This window comes from Callithrix jacchus, chromosome 10, assembly GCF_049354715.1.
Source record: "Callithrix jacchus isolate 240 chromosome 10, calJac240_pri, whole genome shotgun sequence".
Classification (NCBI taxonomy): domain Eukaryota; kingdom Metazoa; phylum Chordata; class Mammalia; order Primates; family Cebidae; genus Callithrix; species Callithrix jacchus.
This window is the reverse complement of record NC_133511.1, coordinates 11,959,977-11,971,312: the sequence shown is the minus strand read 5'-3', so window position 1 is coordinate 11,971,312 and position 11,336 is coordinate 11,959,977.

The following is an 11,336-nucleotide window of genomic DNA, read 5'->3' as shown; positions in this document are numbered from 1 at the left end:
ATAAGGTGTCTGGCGACCCCTGCTGGCGGATCAGCGTCCAGCCTAAACAGGCAGTCTGGCCGCGACTGCCACAACCTGTGTCTGTGCTGTGGGGAATTCTCCTGGGTCAAAACCATGTAGTCGGCTGGCCGCGGTGGCTCACGCCTGTAATCCCAGCACTTTGGGAGGCCGAGGCGGGTGGATCACGAGGTCAATAGATCGAGACCATCCTGGCCAACATGGTGAAACCCGGTCGCCACTAAAAAAATACAAAAATTGGCTGGGCATGGTGGCGCACGCCTGTAGTCCCAGCTACTCAGGAGGCTGAGGCAGGAGAATTGCTTGAACCTGGGAGGCAGAGGTTGCAGTGAGCCGAGATCGCACCACTGCACTCCAGCCTGGCGCCTGGCGACAGAGCAAGACTCTGTCTCAAAAAAAAAATCTAGTCTCCCTGGCACCAGCAGGGGGAAAATGGCAGACTTGAACTGCAGTGATGGCCACTGCCGCTCCTCTGGGGAGCTCAGTCATCTTAGGCAGCAGCCGGCTGCAGTGATAATGGCTGCCCCCATTCCCCTGGAAACTCAGTAGTCAGGCAGTCTCCAGCCAAGTGGCCACTGAGAATCTGCACAGCTCTGTACTTGGGACCCAAGGCCCTGGTGGTGTGGCTCACGAGTGGGATCTCCTAATCTGTGGGCTGCGCAGATCTGTGGGAAAAGTGCAGTTTCCCAGCAGGGTAGCATGATCACTATCCACCACTTCAGTTAAGCAGTGGCTTTGGGTGGGAGCTCCCCTTTCCCTGTGTGGCTCCCAGGTAGTGTGTCCCACCACCGTGCTTTTCTTCACTCTTCGTGGGTCACACCAACTGCCTAATCAGTCCCAGGGAGAGAACTGGATACTTTGGTTACTGCTGCAGGATTCACTTGCCATTTTGGTTCTTCCCAGTGGGAACCTCTGACCACGGATATCTCTAGTTGGCCATTTTAGCCCCTCCCCGAGTACTAATATTTTTATATGAAGAAAATAGTATCTTTGTTTTTTGTTTTTTGTTTTTTTGAGATGCAGTTTTGCTGTTGTTACCCAGACTGGAGTGCAATGGCGCGATCTTGGCTCACCGCAACCTCCGCCTCCCGGGTTCAAGCAATTCTCCTGCCTCAGCCTCCCGAGTAGCTGGGACTACAGGCGTGCACCACCATGCCCAGCCAATTTTTGTATTTTTTTAGTGGCGACCGGGTTTCACCATGTTGGCCAGGATGGTCTCGATCTCTTGACCTCATGATCCACCCGCCTTGGCCTCCCAAAGTGCTGGGATTATAGGCGTGAGCCACTGTGCCTGGCCATATTTGTGGTTTTAAAGGCAACTGTGCAATAAAATTGTTTCACCTCCTAGTGAAAAAATAAATAAATAAAAATAAAACTCTGTTGCCTACGGATATAATCCAAAATGCTCGGCCTGACCTGTAAGACCCAGCACGATTTGGCCCGTTTGCCGGCAACAGCGTCTGTCACTCTTTTTCCTGAACATCATCTTTTCATTGCTCCCTGCTCACATCACACTATTCTGTAATCCCACCCTTCTCTCTCCCAGGAACACCCACCCCAACCTACCCCTGTCCTTCCAAACAGCTCATCCAGGATGGATGCAGTGACTCATGCCTGTAATCTCCGTGCTTTGGGAGGCTGAGGCAGGAGGATTGCTTGAGGCCAGAAGTCTAAGACAGATTAAGCAGTGAGTTATGATCACGCCACTGCACTCCAGCCTGAGTAACAGAGCAAGACTGTCTCAAAAAAAAGAAAGATAACAAAGAACAGCTCATCTGCCATTTACTCCAAAAAGCATTCTTTCCCTTCCTTTGTACTCCTAAGGCTTACTTCTGTCTTAGCGTTTACCCATTATTTTAAAATAATCTGTTTATGAATCTACCTCTCAACACAAACCAAAAGCTATTCAAAAGGAGAGATCAGCCAGGCAAGGTGGCTCTTTCTGTAATTCTTTTGAAAGGCCCAGATAGAAGGATTACTTGAGGCCAAGAGTTCAAGATCAGCCTGGGCAACATAGCAAGACTCCATCTCTACAAAAAAACAAAAATTTTTAAAATGAGAACTCATAACTGGTCTTTATGCCCCTGCCCTAAAGCTTGGCACAGTGCCTGGCATATATTGGGCCCTCAAAATAAATACTGATTTTCACAATGGGGCTACAAGGCAGACATTACAAACGAAATGATGCTTGAGGAATGGAGGGATATGAGGTGGACAAGATTCTAGAGGGTGGAAGAGTACGGTCGTGAGGCCTTGGCACCGCAGCTTCTAAGCAGAGCCCTGATACGCTAAACTGCCTGGCAATGTCAGGCCAGACAGTTTGGTCTGACATTGGCAGTTTAGCTGCCAGGCATGTCTGCTAGCTAAATCTAAACGCTGAGCCTCAGGCCAGTGTCCCCACAAATACCCACAAACTGCTCCACAACCATATTCAAAGTCCTGCACTTAGTCAGCCTCTGCTTGCTGAGCATAAGCCTCCAGGAACTTCCTAAGGTAGATCAAGACAGGGAATATCCATGAAATATCCAAATTATATTAGAAGACCAGGAATGGTGGTTCACACCTGTGATCCCAGCATTTTGGGAGGCTGAGGCAGGCAGATCACTGGAGACTAGGAGATTGAGACCAACCTGGGCAACATGACAAAACCCTGTCTCTACAAAAAAAAAAATTATCAAGGCATGGTGATGTGCACCTGTACTTCTGACTAATCAGGAGGCTGAGGCAGGCAGACCAGTTGAAGCCGGGAGGTTGAGGTTGCAGTGAGCCATGATGGCACCACTGCACTCTAGGCTGGGTGACAGGAGACCCTCAAAACAAACAAAGTATACTAGAAGATAAATCAATATGGACCTGTGTGGACAAGAACTTCTGTGAGCCTCAGCCTCTCCTAGGAGGTGCCTCTTCTCCCACCCACCTTCCAGTGGCCTTCCCCTACAAACCCTAAACACAGACGGTCCCACATGAAAGGGACCAAGAGGTAGGTTCATGAGACAAGCCAAGGAAAGCCCAGGCCCAGGAGCCCACAGAATGAAGAGAATTTTCTCAGACGATAGCAAAATAGGAGGACTGCTCGACACAGCTAAATGCATGCATCAGGACATGGCCCTCCCGTGCACATCCTCTCTGGAGCTCCTTAGGCTAGAAGATAATTTCCTCTGGACAAGGAAGACACAGGACATGGGGTGAAAATAATTCCAGCAAAAGAGAGCTAAATACACCATACTGTGTTTACAAGACACAGGAAAGGTAGCAAGGGTACAGAGAACCAGGGATAAAGGTAGGACGCCCTTTTCTGGTAAACTTCATGCCAAACAAAGGTGAAGAGCCAGAGTTAGCTCAGAATTAGCTCATTAGCAGAGAACTCAGCAAGAACGCCCTGCCCTCTGCTCTGTCTTCATCCCACGGAATCTCTGAGATGAAGCCAACTTGGCACCTCCAAAAGTGGTTCTAGGAACAGGAGAGTTCATCTGCTGCCTGGGGAAGGGCACCAGAACAGAAGACTTCTAGGTCTTCAGCTATAATCATATTTTATGTACAAGTGGAGACATTCAGATACATGGGCCCCACCCTGTTTCTGCTCTGCAGACTGAGATAAGAGCCTCATATCAACAAAGTTTCACAAGAAACTGGAATTTGTTGCCCTTGTTTTCCACCTTCCCTCAGCCAGTTCCACCTTTCCTTGGATGCAGTGGAGGCTGGTAACCAGCTGGACAGCGCACATCACGGAGCCGGAGGGGAGCACATACAACCCTGACTCACCTGCCATTGCTCAAAGAGGGAGAGAAACCTGTGTAACCTGAAAATCTCCTCTGGGGGAGGTGTGGCCAGCTCCCAGACATCACCTTCAAGGAACCTCTCCAATCATAACAAGAAGGAAAACAAGCAGTTATTCAGTGCTCTCTCTATTCCAGCCATCATGCTCCATAGGTATTATGTTGTTAAAAGCTCGCAGTAGCTTTATGGGGTGGGCATTGTCATTATCCTCACTTTGTGGATAAGGAAATAGACAGTCGCATAAATTGGTCAGAGGTCTCACGGGTAGCAAATCGAGAAACCGGGACACAAACGCGGATCTTTCTTAGCAGCTTCAGATATCCTGCTCTCCTCCACTCATGCAGACTTCTTCCCTGCGGCATGGATCCTCCTCCTTGTATGGATCATGACATTTCCCTTTTGACATCAGGCTGCTCACATTTTCTGAACTCCATTGAAGTACAGGTTTCCTGAGGTTAGAACTTTTATGGGCCAGGCGCCCATTGGCTCACATGTAGGGGAGACCCCATAAGTGCCTAGGCAGGAGTCAGAAGCCTCAGCCTATTCCCATATAAATAATGAAGAAAATAACTAGAGATATAACCACAGTAGTTATTCATAGGTGATTTTGGTTATTCATAGGAGATCTTGGTTATTCATAGGTGATCTTGGTTATTCATAGGAGATCTTGGTTATTCATAGGTGATCTTGGTTATTCATAGGAGATCTTGGTTATTCACAGGTGATCTTGGTTATTCATAGGTGATCTTGGTTATTCATAGGAGATCTTGGTTGTTCATAGGTGATCTTGGTTGTTCGTAGGTGATCTTGGTTATTCATAGGTGATCTTGGTTATTCATAGGAGATCTTGGTTGTTCATAGGTGATCTTGGTTGTTCATAGGTGATCTTGGTTATTCATAGGAGATCTTGGTTATTCATAGGAGATCTTGGTTATTCATAGGTGATCTTGGTTATTCATAAGTGATCTTAGTTATTCATAGGTGATCTTAGTTGTTCATAAGTGATCTTTGTTCTTTTACTAATGCCTCTCAGGTCGTAAAGTGTGAACCTGGGATGACGTTGTGAAAGAAATGACCCTAAGGCAAGACGCTTTGAGCCCTCTGTCACGCCCATGTAAGGGCTGCTGGAGGGCGCCTTGGCTATGCGGCAGCACCTGTTTAGCAAGCTGCGAAAGGAGATGATGTCAGAGATGTCTCCTTCCCAGGAGGAGTTAGGAGGAAACTCCACTCCTCCAAGCTCTTTCCGTAGGCCTGACAGCTGTCAGGTAGACCCGCAGACATCCGAGGGCATAACTGTCTCTATGTGATGCTGTGCTTCAGTGGTCACGTTCCATGTCCAGTCTCATGTTCCGCTGCACCTGGTTCCTTTTTTCTTAGAAGAGATAATCAGTAAAAGTAATATATAAATCTTAATGTCTTTGTTCTTTCTTGACAAGTATGGAAAAGTGCTGACACGTTATGCTCCTTACCTCATCTCGGCTACTAGAAAGTCTTCGGTCCCTACCTATATGACACGTGATGTACTTGACCCTATCACTGACCGCCAATGCCATGTCCTACCTACCTGTCCCCAGCTTTGTACTCAATAAAAGTCAGAGTGTGCAGACACAGGGCCACTGCCAGACCCCACGCTTTGGTTGGCAGTGGACCCCTGGGCCCACAGTCTCTTTTCTCTGTCTCTGAGTCTTGTGTCTTTTATTTCTACAGTTTCTCTTCTCCACACCAGCAGAGAGGGGCTCAAAGGCTGAACCTTACAGGCTCATGCCTATAATCCCAGCACTTTGTGAGGCCGAGGCGGGAAGATCGCCTGAGCTCAGGAGTTCAAGACCAGCCTGGTCAACATGGTGAAACCCATCTCTACCAAAAATACAAAAATTAGCTGGGCATGGTGGTGAGCGCCTGTAATCCCAGCTACTCAGGACGCTGAGGCAGGAGAATTGCTTGAACCCGAAGGCAGAAGTTGCAGTGAACTGAGATCGCGCCATTGCACTCCAGCCTGGGTGACAAGAGCAAGACTTTGTTTAAAAAAAAAAGAAGTTGTTTTTATGATGCTTTGGGGTAATATAAAGAACATAAGTGCTGACCAACTGAAGGGTTTGAAGCACCATGGGTATTTAATACATGTTAATACTGACTGCTATTAAATCATTAATATGATTTTATATGTCTGAGGAAGCAGCAGTACAAAGAATTCTGAAATTATGTATCAATAACAATTTATGTCAGTGACAAAATTGCATTTGTTCACAAGGCTAGAAATAGAGCCTATTTGTTTTCAGGAGTGTAGACACTATTGTTTTTGTTGATAAGAAAGAGAAGCCGCTATGGTATAAGTAACAATATTTAGTTGCTACCACATAGTATCAAATCAGTGCAAAAGGAAAAATCACAGGTCACAAGATATATGGCAGAAGTTAGAAGATGGAAAGGAATTAAATGAATTAAAAGCTGTTTCTGTGACTCAGTTCATTGAGTGATCTTGAAAACAGAAGGTAGGAGGCTGGATTCAGGGCTGATTGTCAGGAGCCTCGTTGTAAATAATTAGGCCACCCCTTAAAAGTGTACAGGACACGAACACCTCATAGCCTCTAAGGGAACAGGTTTTCATCTCCTCCTCCCAGAGTCTGCAACAACAGAACCAACAGAGACGCCAGCAAGCATCCTGCGATCACGAACCCCACCTTTCTCTCCTCATCCTGTTCTACCTTTCTTTTCCCTATATCTTAATTTCTTACATTTTAAATCTTGTTTTTCTGTAAGCTGATATAAATCCTACCTGAATAAGGCAGGTATTAGAAAATCAATCCACTCTTCAAGAACTTAACTGAGGGAATTTCCTGTGAATAGCACATGGCCTTGACCTTTCCTGGAAAGGTGTCCTCATCACATCCGTGTCAGACCACGACAGGAACTCACAGCTCATCCTGCCTGTTCCAATTCATGTTGCACTCATTAAACCATCCTGTGTGTGTGCGTGTGTGTGTGTGTGTATATATATGTGTGTGTATATATGTGTATATAATCTCTATATACATGTATATATAATCTCTATATACATGTGTATATGTGTATATATAATCTCTATATATGTGTGTATATAATCTCTTTATTTATATATATATATACACGTATATAGAGATTATATATACATATATACACAGCATATATTGCAATATATATTGTAATGGTTACTGCCAAGTTTAAAATGAAGAAACTGAGGCCAGTATAAGAACAATCAGATGCCAATTTATTTATCTCCCAGACGAGGTTCTGTGGTCCTAAGGAAAGAGGGGCCAGAGAAGTCGCGCTTGACTTCTCAGGGCAGGGGGTTTTATGGGGGTTAGAGGGGGACTGGCCTAGGATGCACGGGGTGGGCTGCCATTGGGTAAGGCTTGGCGGGATTTCTTCCATTTTCACTGGTTCAGCTGTGTAGTTTAGTGCTGAGGTTCAAATGCATAGCTTGGTGCTGAGAGTGCATAGTCCACTGCTGAATATGGACCTGGGGCAGAATGCAGAAGTGGGCGAGGGGAGCCCGCATGGAGGAGCCAGATGCTGAGTAATGTGTTCTGTCTGATAAGCTGTTATCAGGCATAGAGAGGGGTGGGTGCTGTTCATCCGGCTCTTAGCAAGGCTATCGGCCTTACATATATATTGCAGCATATCTCATATATATGCCATATATATATGTATATAGCAGCAGGAGCAATGCAGTCAACTGTTATGCTGTGTCTTTCCATGAAATTTCTAAGTGTAGCTACACAGGGCAGAGGAAGAGCCACTCGCTTCCAGTCACTGACCTGGGTGTGCTTAGTTCTCTTAAGGGTTCCTTCAGTGGGTTTCCTCTCAAGCAGAGAGTTCTTGCTTCTCAAAGAAAGAAGCCACACCGGCCACGTAAATAGGGTGTCCAAACCTTCCTCTTCCACAGTTGGAGATACCTTCCCAGTTCCTCTTCTGTTTGGGGACTGGGAAGCTCTGAGTCCCAGCTTCTCTTGTCTGATTTCACTTCCTCGCCCGCCAACCCCTGCTCTCACTCAACCACTAAGTTCCCTCAACACTGATCTCTGCCTAAAATAAATGAAATAAATTTCCAGTTTTGGAGGGACAACTGATTCTAATGTTGGGAAAAGGAGCTTAAAAGATCTGACCTCCCACTCAGTAAGAAAGGGGTCCGTGAACACCCTTCTTGAACACCCACCTATTCCTACTTAAATGCCAGAAATTCCTGCTTTTTGCCACAGTGATACAAGGCATTTCTAGAAGTTACAATGCAAAGTAAATCTTTTTATACATCTGGTTTCAAGCCTTTGAATTTTAGGCACCTAGATAGGTGCCAAGTTTTCATTTTGTTAAATAAGGACTTTTAAAAAATAAATAGGTGAAGGGGGGGAATCTACCGTCTATAATCTACGATGACAATAATTTCGTGAAAGAAAGAACAACAAAACATCGGAAAACTATAATGTAAAAATAAAAGGCAGGCCTTTAAACTGAACAAATGTTTCTTTCTTCTTAAAAATGTCATGATTTTGCCCTCATCTCTGTCATTCCATGAAAACAGGTAAACAGTTTATCAAGATAGTTGCTAGCCTGGAGTTTGGCAACGGCTGCGATAAAGCAGTCCTTATTATCCCAGAAGGCCATGTGACCCGGAGCAGCTCGACCACCCAGCCGCAGTCGGGTGAGCATGGCCAGCCAACGAGGTAACACAAGTGAAGCACAGTCAGATCCAGCTGTGCTCTTGACACGCAGTTTTGGATTAAACGAAGACCCAAATATGATCGACAAAAACTCCTGAGCAAAGATAGAACAATTAACTATTTCTGTGATAAACTTCTCTTCAACTGCTATCAAATGTAAGCAGATGAGGCAGGTGTCTCACACGTACCATAAAATATACACAGGGCGTATTAAAATTAAAATGTGCTGTATCTGGAATACGTCTGAATCTGAAATGCTAAGTAAAGCATGCATGTATTCACTGTAAGGCCGATAGCCTTGCTAAGAGCCGGATGAACAGCACCCACCCCTCTCTATGCCTGATAACAGCTTATCAGACAGAACACATTACTCAGCTTCTGGCTCCTCCACGCCGGCTCCCCTCGCCCACTTCTGCATTCTGCCCCAGGTCCATATTCAGCAGTGGACTATGCACGCTCAGCACCAAGCTATGCATCTGAACCTCAGCACTAAACTACACATCTGAACTCGTGAAAATGGAAGAAATCCCGCCAAGCCTTACCCACTCCATGCATCCTAGGCCAGCCCCCCTCTAAGCCCCATAAAACCCCCTGCCCTGAGAAGTCAAGCGCGACTTCTCTGGCCCCCTTTTCCTTAGGACCACAGAACCTTGCCCGGGAGATAAATAAATTGGCATCTGATTGTTCTTATACTGGCCTCAGTTTTCCTCATTTTAAACTCGGCAGTAACCATTACATTCACTAGATACTAAAGCTGCCCGGTGGAGAAAATCCCCAGCCAGGGGAAAGGAGGCCAGGATCTGGCCCTGACTTTGCCACTAAGTGGTTCTTAAGCCTGGGGCAAGTTGTTTAATTTTTCTGTGCTCAGTTTTCTCAGACATAAATAAGGGAGTTAGATTAAAATTATCTCTTGGGGCCAGTCCTGCTTGAAAATTCTTAATGTAATACATAATAGTGTGTTTCCTCTCTCTGAGAATTTGTGAGGCCTCTGGGAATGAGAAGAATGGTGCATCAGCTCAAAAGCTGACCTTGGGCTATCCCTAAAGCACAGGGACCCTCACTTTGGGATATTCAAAAGCGCAACACCCACAACGCTGAACCAAAGAGCCAGAGGCACAACCCAATTAGCTCATAAATTAATATTTGGGTAAACAAATGAAAGTAAAACTTCTCCAGCTGCCCCCAGCTCCCTGGTTGCTCCTGTCCCTGGAGTTAACACAGATACTTGCCATTGGAGATAAAAACCTTCCCCTTTTGGAGGATTGCCTCTGCGGCAGGCATGTTACATGCATTAGGAGTAACTCTGTCTTTAGTTTTCTGAAGAAATGCCAAACTGTTTCCCAAAGTGGCCACATCATCTTATATTTTCACCAGAAATGCGTAAGGTTCCATTTCTCCATATCCATGCCAACTATTGTTATTATCTGTCATTTTGATAGTAGTAATTCTAGCTGTAAAGAGGTTTTTCATTCAAGCTTTGATTTGCATTTTCCTAATAACTAATAATGTCGAGCATCTTTCCACGTGCCAATTGGCCATTTGTACATTTCTTTGGAGAAAGTATTCAAATCTTTGCCCATTTTTAAATTGAGATATTTGTCTTTTTGTTGTTGAGCTGTACTTTTTTTCTTTTTTTTTTTTTTTTTGGGGGGACAGTCTCACTCTGTCCCCAGGCTGTGGAGGGCAATGGCACAATCTCGGCTCACCGCAACCTCTGCCTCCCAGGTTCAAATGATTCTCCTGCCTCAGTCTCCCAAGTAGCTGGGATTACAGGCACACATCACCACATCCGGCTAATTTTTGTATTTTTAGTAGAGCTGAGGTTCCATCATGTTGGCCAGGCTGGTCTCAAACTCCTGACCTCAGGTGATCCACCTACCTCAGTGTCCCAAAGTGCTGGGATTTCAGGCATGAGCCACCACACCCAGCCCTTTTCATTTTCTTTGTAGTGGCCTTCAAAGAACAAAAGCTCTGAGTTTTGAAGTCCAATTTATCTATTTTTTTTCTTTACTTATTTTTGCCTCAGGCATCAAGTCTAATAAACCGTTGCCTAAACCAAGGTTATGAATATTTACACCTATGTTTTTTTCTAAGAGCTTTATAGTTTTACATGTCAACCCTTGATTCACCTTGAGTTAATTTTGTACATGGTGTGAGTGGGGCTCCAACTTTATTCTTTTCCATGTGGAGAATTCAGTCGTCCCAGCACCATTTATTTCCCCATTGAGTTGTCTTGTTAACCTTGTCAAAACCCAGTTAATAATAAATGTGTGGGTGTGTTTCTGAGATCTCAATTCTATTTCATTGATTTATATGTCTATCCTTATGACAGTACCACACTACACTATCTTGATTATGTAGCTACACAGTAAATTTTAAAATTGGAAAGTGTGAGTCCTCAAACTTTGTTGTGTTTTGTTTTTCAAGATCATTTTGACTATCCTGAGTGCCTTGTCATAGTTTTCCGTTTACAAGTCTTGCACTTTTTTTGTTAAATGTATTCAATGGACCTATCTTCAAGTTCACCAGTACTTCCTTCTACCAGTTCAAATGTGCTGTTGAGTTCTTTAGTGACTTTTTAGAATTGTAATTATTGCACTTTTACATTGCAGAATTTCTATTTGGTTCTTTTTATCATTTTTATCTCTTTATTACATTATTCATCTGGTGAGACATCAATCTCATACTTTCCTTTAATTCTTTATACATGATTTCTCCTAGTTCTTTAAACATATTTATAAAGCTGAGTTAATGTCTATGTCCTGTTAAGTTCAGCATGTGAGCTTCCTCAGGGACAGTTTCTGTTTACCTGGGATGTTTTTTTCTGTATAAGCCATATTTTCT